This window comes from Capsicum annuum, chromosome 10 (assembly GCF_002878395.1).
Source record: "Capsicum annuum cultivar UCD-10X-F1 chromosome 10, UCD10Xv1.1, whole genome shotgun sequence".
NCBI lineage: Eukaryota > Viridiplantae > Streptophyta > Magnoliopsida > Solanales > Solanaceae > Capsicum > Capsicum annuum.
Genome location: NC_061120.1, coordinates 7,949,652 through 7,958,741, shown reverse-complemented (window position 1 = coordinate 7,958,741; position 9,090 = coordinate 7,949,652). Strand labels below are relative to the sequence as shown.

Genomic DNA, 9,090 nt, shown 5'->3' with positions numbered 1-9,090 from the left:
AAATTTTATTCCACTCTAAAGATACAAGTGAAATATTACAAAAGAAAGAATACTCAAAATGCTTTAAGAAGATAAGAAGGCAATTGAGAGAGGTGTATTTAAAACTAAAATATTTAGATTTTTTTATAGGGAGGAAAGCCCCCCATTTTTCTTTCCCAACCGATGTGGGATAATCCCACCTTCAACAGTTTTTTCTATTTATTTTTTTTACCATATATCTTAGGACTCATCGTTACTGATCAACCCTATCATGTACATAATTTGATATGTTAAGAAAGTTTTCAAACATAATTCTTTTTTATAAGTCAAATAAATATAATTTAATCGGAATAAAAAATTTCTTATAATATATAAGCAACATACAAAAAAAAAAACTATCAATACCTCTAAAATAACATGTAAGTAGTTAATACATCAGAATAGACAAAGATTTAGGATAACACTATCTTTTTTCTTGGTCTCACAAGCCTCTAAGCAACTTCAATAGATTTATTAATGTTTGTAACTGGTTCTTTGTAAAGAGCATGTGTGCAATACCCCGATCATTCCTTAAGCCTAAATCTATCTTTTGAATGGATATGTATGACTTCCAAAGGGATTGATTTTTAAACCATGTTGTATTTATCTAATTTTCACTTTTTGTCATGTAGACCATTGAATAAGCTTTCCATCAATATCAATTTCATCGAAATTCGATATCGGATGAGTGAGTTATGGCCATTTTACTGAATGCTATGGATCGCCCAGGTTTGACGGCCGACTTGGTGGACCGTCAGGTCCTTGGTGGACCGTCAAGTGTCCCGTCAAGCCAAGGCAGTATCTTCCTTTTTGGGATGTCTTGTGACGGTCAAAGTGGTAGACCGTCACAAAGTTGACAGACCGTCAAGGTGTTCGCCAGATCGAGGCAGAATGTCCCATTCTTGAGCCCCGAGTGACGGACGATATGGTGGACCGTTAGTCCCTCTAACGGACCGTTACTTTTATCGTCACTCCGAGGCAGAACATTCCAGTTTTGACACTCGAGTGATGGACGACCTGGTGGATAGTCAGCTGATCTGACGGACCGTCAGATCGACCGTCACAGGTCCCGATCTGTTATTTTCAACTTTTTTTTAAAGGGGCATCTTGGTCATTTTTGCTCCTTATGGCCTTATATATATATATATATATATAGAGAGAGAGAGAGAGAGAAGAGAAAATCATTTCTCTCCATTTCTCTCCAAATTTCTTTCAAGAATTCTCTAGAAACCTAGGGTTTCTTCCAAACCCAAAAATCAAATCATCTCCAAGAAATTCAAGAAATCTCCTATAAATTTGTTCAAGTTGTTCAAGAACTAAGTTCGTCAAGTCAAAGGCAACAAGGTCTTGGTCTAAAAGTGTGAGAAAGAAGTTTCAGGCAAGTTTCTATATCTTCAAAATCAAAATCTAAGGTATGTGGGGTTTGAACAAGAACACTTCTTTCGTTCTTGTGCCTAAAGATTTAATTTCTATTATTTATTTACATGATTTTCAATTGGGTTTACACCCAAATTTCTTTATGTATGATTTATGAGACTTGAGTTGAATAATCTTGATATTTATGGCTATTTCACCATCATGCTTCTTAAATTGAGTATTTATTCCATGAGTTGTATATTATCATTATATATATTGATGATTTCTAAGTGATTTATGATAAGTGTCAAGATTTTTGTTTTTCTATGAGAGATTTGACTATTGAATACATATCGATACTTGAAATTGAAAGTCAAGAATGAGTCCGATGATGTTTTCTTGAAGCTTTGGTATTTGAAATAATTTGATAAGCAAGGATACTTAATGTTGGGAAAGATTGTTTGATTTTGAGTAGAGTTAGGAATCCACATATATGATTTACCGATGAGATATACAGTTGTTTTGGTCATCATGATAGACCCATGAGTTGATATTGATTGAGGTGGATTTCCTAACGCGTTCTGATCTGAGTGTGAGAAGAGTATTTAGCACCGAGCGAAAAATTTGGTATTTCTCCAGAACTACGTGAGACTATAGGATTGATGTTGATAATTGTGGACCAAAGGCCGAGTATGAGATTGTGATGATGAGATTGAGGTTGTACTCCCTGGCAAGAGTAAGACACCCCTGCCAATGTGGGGTTCTCTCCTTAGGAGGGCAAAATGTTGGACTCTATGCGGCTCACATGGAGTAGTTATGTCTGTTATAAGAAACTCTCAAACCCATAATGATCTAAATACCTTGAGTTACCGAGTCACTCTAAGTCATGAGTCAAAGCTTTTGAGTGGAGTTGAATGATTTATGAGATTTATGAAGCATGTGTTATTACTAATGATTTATGAAAATAATGTTTAAGATAATTCAAGCGAAGAGAGTTGTTACTGTCAGCATGCATGATTTTCTTATACACTTATGATATTATTTAAAATGTTGCATCCACCCCCACATACTCAGTACATTCCCAAGTACTGACTCCCGTACTCTTTTGTATTCTATATTTTCTCGCGATATAGGTTCAGGTGCTCAGTCTCAGCCGCGACAGTGATCTATGAGTACCTTCATCTACATTCCTGCAGTTGGTGAGTCCTCATGGTTCGAGGACCAATGTTCATGATTTTTGTCTTGCTAATTGATGGTTGTTGATTTTTTCGTTCAGTATGAGTCAGTTGGGGATCTGTACCAATGGCTCTTCAGTCTTATGTAGTAGAGGTTTTGTCAGACTAGAGTACCAGTATGTACAAAACGTTACTATTTTGATTGTACAGGACAGTATTACATTGTATCTCAGTATGTTCATGGAATGATTATTCTTCCTTATTACCGCTCGATTATTGTCATGGTGAATGGTAGGAGTAAAGACAGGCTTAGAGGGTTAGCTTAAGGTTGTGTGTGGCCTTAAGCACTGTGTGATGCCTCGGGATAGATTCTTGGGGCGTTACAATGTGTATGTCTAACTACTGCAATAAATTAATCAATACGACATTCCATATCACTGCATCAAATAAAAATTACATGTACAAATAGTTTATCTCATATCAAAAAATGAAAAAGATTCAAGAAAGTCTTCGAATGCATAAATTATTACAAAAAAGATAACTATTAAAAAAATTTGCTTACTTAAAGACATTAAATTGTGCTCTGATGAATGTTTTTTCCGTTGGTTTCATCCTACAGTTTTAAAGCTTCATTTTCATTTGGAAACAAGAATAATGACAATAGCAACTCTCACTTTCATCTATTAAAGAAGTTGATTTTTTCTCCTTTCTCATAGATAGTAGAGAAATAGATGTCGAACATGGATAGATACAAAAACATTAATGATGATATCACAAATAAAATACATACAATCAATTAAATATGATACACTACTACACAAGCAAAACACAAAATAGATGTAATGAAGAAAAAACAACCCTAAGTTTCTAGTAAAGTTTGATCAAATTGTTATTTAAATAAAAATTATAAAAATTCTTTTTTATATAAGGTAAAATTTTAATTAATTTAAAAATATTAAATATTATAATTTTCAGCCTAAATTATACAACTAAACCTAAAAAAAAATATAAGTTAAACTAATCACAAAATTATTCTACCAAAATTAAAAGGACACATTTTTACCTTTTTAACTTTTCGACATAGATTTTCTCAATAATGCCAAAAATATAAACAAACCAAAACAATCCCCTTTTTTCTAGCCGAATTATCAAAAGAAAAATAAACAGACGACCTTTCTTATGGAGAAGTATCCCATTTAAATATAAGGAAAAAAATCAGCCCTGCCTTTTTCTAATTCTTCTTCCAGATAATTTAGGAGTTTTTTTAATAATTATAGAAATTAACTCCTAATACCTTCTATCATATAGTTTAGAATTTTTATTTATTATTAATTACAAAATAAATTGAGAAAAAAATGACGATTTTGTCTATTATGAAAACTTTTAATGAAGAGCAAAAAGTTCAAATCACTTTTCTAAGGGTTTTCACACTTTTAATATATTATAGATTATAGATATAGATTTAATGGTCTTAGAAATAGTGTTTGAACTTTTTTCCCTTCATTAAAAATGTTTTCTTTAGACAAAATCGTCTTTTCACTATTTTTTCTAATATTTAATAATTAAAAATTAATTAATTATATTTATGGTAAAATCTTTCCTTATTAGAAGTTATGAGAATTTTCTTATTAGAAGTTATGAGAATTAATGACAATTAATATTTTCTTCAATTGTTAAATATTTTCATAATTGAACAATGTACTAAACTTAATAGTTTTGGGAATTATATATGTGTATGAGTTTTTTCTTTTTTAAGCAAAAATTCTATTTGTTATATAAAAGGAATGGAAAAGCCTACATAGTGGAACTAAAAAAGGAATCATAATCGTCTAAAAAAAACCCTCATATTTGTATGAGTTTTAGCTTAATTGGTCATAAATAATTTATGAAAAAAATATCAATCTACCATATTTGGATTATTATTTTTTTGAGCAAAATGGTTTTGTAACTTTATAAATTAAGTATTCTTCCTTTCTAAAACAATACAATAGCATCTATAATAAATATATATAGCAATTTTTTTTTTCTATCTTAGATTAATTATTCTTTATTGTTTGATTTGGAATTCTTTTATGTCATGAAATATAATTTGTAATGTTTGATTTATTTTTTAGGTGCATTATTTTTCTAGGTATCTTGAAGATGAATGATAAAAAAAATCAAAATATCAATGGTTTCTTTGCAATATAATTTTTCGAAACAAGTGAAGCAGAACATAACACCAATTTTTTTCTGAAATTAAATTTCAGATTAAGCTTCAAAGAGATAAGAAGTAGTGAAAAAATTATAGCAGATTCAGGCCAAGTTAATATAGAATTCCATACTAGGATGGACTCTAGGATCAATAGAAATTTTGTTGAGCAAACATTGCTCGGTTTGGTATGGCTATGGAGGTACACTACAAAAATTGGGTCAAATTGTGGGGGTTAATTTTAGGATTTGCGGGGGGTTTTAAACCCCCATAAAATATAATTTCGGCGGTTACCAAAATCCCCACAATACGAGCCGTCACAAACAAGTTGTGGTATTTTTTTCGACCCCCATAATTAATTTACGGCAGTTGCAACCCCCCATAATTAATTTGCGGCGGCTATTGACCCCATTATTCTAAATTTAATTCTTTTTATAATAAATTTTTATTTAAAAATTGCGGAAATTTAAAACCTTCGCTATTTTTTCTTAAATTAGTGGGGCCCATCAATTTCAATTACTAATTATAGATTCTAATTTTAGCTCAAATTTAATTATTCCTTTACGCATAACCTACAATTCAATTTTTATGAAGAACATTCAATATTTTTTTTTTCAGTCACAGCTCTATTCTACAATTCTGGAGTACTTCATACTCACAAAGAAACAACACAATGAAAACGTACCATATGCTAAGATCATCAACCCAGAATAGGATGAAAAACAACAACATACTCAAAACAAACACATGTTTTGATACCACAATTCAACACATGAAGTAAGTCTTCCGTAGTGCAACATAAAGACAGTAGTAACTGAAGAAATAAAAACAGACTACATCATTTCTCAGTACTTATCATCGCCTTCTCCCTCACCTTTATCATTGCCTTCAGCACCAAACTCCTCATAATCCTTCTCAAGGCAGCAAGATCTTCACGAGATTCACTAAATTCACCTTTCTTCATGCCCTCACCAACATACCAATGCATAAAAGCACGCTTAGCATACATAAGATCAAACTTGTGGTTAATTCGTGAGAAGACCTCAGCAACACTGATAGAGTTGGAAATCATGCACACAACCCTCTGCACCTTAGCAAGGTCAACACCAGGAACAACAGTGGGTGGCTGATAGTTGATACCATAATTGAATCCTGTGGGGGTACTAATTAACAAATTGGATGGTGCGCTTAGTCTTGATGGTAGCCACAACAACATTAACATCCTTTGGCACAAAAGCATACATATCATTTTGCACAAAAGTATTTCATATGTGTCATGCCTATAAAGATTTGTAAAGCATCAAGAAGCTGATTCCATATTAGCTAGTATAAGGCTCAATGATGAAAGAGCATAACGAATACATCATTGATATGCCTGCAACTTTTTTTGGATGATGGTCCACCCCCATTGTGAAAGTGCTATCCAGCTCGGCCAAGTATACTTTTTAGTGCGTTGTGCACTAAAATGACATGAGGACAACAAATCACATTCCTATTTATGATTGTTGAATTTGTTTAATTGAAAACTTCTTGTATATTAGGCCCAAGTTTTGTTTCAGAAAAGAAACAATATGAGCTTTTACAATTTACCTAAATCTAATGTTCAAACAACATAGCATCCATTCAATCCAGAGACAATTACAATCATTTATCTCCTCATTTCTAATGTTTGTCCAAGAACATGAGGATTCAGGTTACATATTATAGGCCAAGACACGGTCCTCTTAGGAAAGAGCTACAATTAGACAGTGTCAAATAAACAACTATTACTCTGTCTGAACTACTCGAGACTAATGTGAATAAAAATGTATTCTCTCATTTTTGCTACAGCAAAAAACTTCAAAACCCTAAAATTTGTTGAAGGAAGAAGAGAATAACGACGTTTATCAAGATGCCATTTCAAAAAGAGAAAAAGGAATTGAGAGTTTCAAAAAATTTTGAATTGTGAGATTCAACATTCAATATTGTTATCATAGAAACATGAGCAATCATATGGTTGATTTAGGTATTCATAGAAGAAATCAGAGAGAATTAACCCAATGTTGATGAAAAGAGAGAAGAAGATACAAAAGAAATTGTACATACCTTTCTAGTTACTATTTCTCAATCAAAATCGACGCTGCCTTCTTCACAAGCAGCATAACAGTACCTCAGAGCTCCATTTGACCTGCAAGAGGATCAAACCTCCATTTATTGCAACTCATCACTCATTAGTCATTACTCATTAGTCGGTTGTTTTAGTGGAGTAAGTCTTTTCTTTCATCAATGTCTTATGAAAACTCATTAATCATTAGTCATTACTCTTTCTTTAGCTACCAAAGTACTCTATTGGATGCCTCTTTCTCTTGTCTGGTCTTTTGTGTTGGATGCCTCTAAGGAGACACAAGAAAGTCTTCTCTCATTTATTATTTTTATGGTTTCTAGCCCTTCTTGTTGCTAAGTCTTAGTATCAACTCTAAATCCTGCCACATTAACTTAGATCTATTTATACCCCGTGTTGACCGGCTACCTTAATTTTTCTTGGAATTAAAATACCCCATCTTTAAATAGTACTCCTTATTAAATCCAGCTAGCTCACTAAAGTCATTGGGTCAATTCTTTGTCCATTTCTCAGCCTCACTAATTCACTTACACATAGAGAATTAGTACAACATACAATGGAGTTAGCATTAAAAAGTATCACACTCAAATTGATTAGTCCTCCAATTATGATACATCACTGTGTTACCTAAAAGAGATGAAAAGAGTTCAGAAGATATTTTTTTTGTAACTTAGGATAGATTACCTGAAGGTGAAATTTTTAAGACCAGACGGTCATTTCAGATAGCAAATTAGTTAGGATTTATGGAACACAAAGGCCAAGAAAAGGATATGAGCATGCCTAATTCTATAGGTTATAACCACCCATCTCATCTTAATCAGCAAGAATCATCATTCTCTACAACAAACAAATTCCCTACTGCTCCTATTGATGATAGAAGAACAAATGAACAAATTATCCATGAAGATACCATTTTTAGCCCTAACCAAACCCTAGATAAACATAATCTTACTCAAACTTCAGATCCAGATCCAAATTCAGTTCGACAACTATCGACGAGTTCAGTAAGTGAGAGGAATACTAGCACCATTCGGTACAAAGAATATCTCAAAAATCATGCTGAAATATGGGAGGACATGTACTAGACAATTGCGGAGAATTCATGCCAAGTGGAGAAGAAGGAACACCGGAGTACCTGAAATGTGGTGCTTGTGATTGTCACCACTATTTTCATTGGAAAGAGATCGAGATGAATCACAAACACCTAGTATGAATAGAAATAACAGCATCAACCACCGTATACACACACAAACTCCGCCTGGATATATGAATAAACTAGATAAATAATCATTTTATCAAAGAATTGCAATCACAATTCTAGTGCAATTCTAGTAGTCAGACAAAAACAAAAAAGCCATTAATAGATCTAATCTCAAAACAGGCTATTGATTACAATTCTTAACAACCATTAGATTAGATCTGTTGATATTGAAAGCTAACATGTTTAATTTTGAAGTTAAAGCTAAGAGATGGTTTGTATACAATACTAATATTTGGTATTAGAGAAATTTAAAAATGAGCATAAGTGATGAGTAATTAAGATAAAGACATACAAGATGAAAAGATTTTAGAGAAATTCATAAACCCAATTTGGGAGTGAGAGCTTCAATTGGGCAGAGAAGCAATTTGGGGAAATGAGAATGTGAGAGCTGCAATTTGATAAAGTAAGAGGGAAAAATATTTTGCCCAATTAAAAAAAAAAAGCAAAATTTCTGCGCTATTTTTTTGATTACAGCGGGGTCTAAAGCCCCCACAAATTTATTTATTTTTTATCAAATATATATATGCTATTTTTTTTATTAATAGCGGGGGTTTAAAACCCTCACAATTAATAGTGGGGGTCTTAAACCCCTACAACTTTATAAATTTTTGGCGGCAGATTTTTAACCCCCGTATTTCATATAATTTTATGGGAGTTAAAATAACTCTCGCAAATAAACCCCCATGATATTACCCATTTTTTGTAGTGGTGATTGAAGAGGTTGGAGAGATTTCTTACATAAACTTTGTTGTGCATTCTTTAACATCCAGGCTCAAACGTGATAGCATTTTGCCGGTTCAGACTATCTCGGTATGTGGTAATTTGTGGGGGTGAAAATAAGGGGTCTTTTTGTGTTTCTGATATAAATGATTTCTCAAATATTTTAAATAATTAAAAGTTATACATACGAGGCACGTGCGGCTAAATTAGTATATATATATATATGTATGTATGTATATGTATGTATAGTTGCATGTTTTGGCTGGAC

At 32.4% G+C, this 9,090-nt stretch overlaps 2 pseudogenes; one reads left to right on the top strand and one right to left on the bottom strand.

The window, feature by feature from the left end:
- Positions 1-5,585: 5,585 nt before the first annotated feature.
- Positions 5,586-5,984, bottom strand: LOC107844136 (annotated as a pseudogene).
- Positions 5,985-7,584: 1,600 nt separating this feature from the next.
- On the top strand, positions 7,585-8,128 carry LOC107844135 (annotated as a pseudogene).
- Positions 8,129-9,090: the final 962 nt, after the last annotated feature.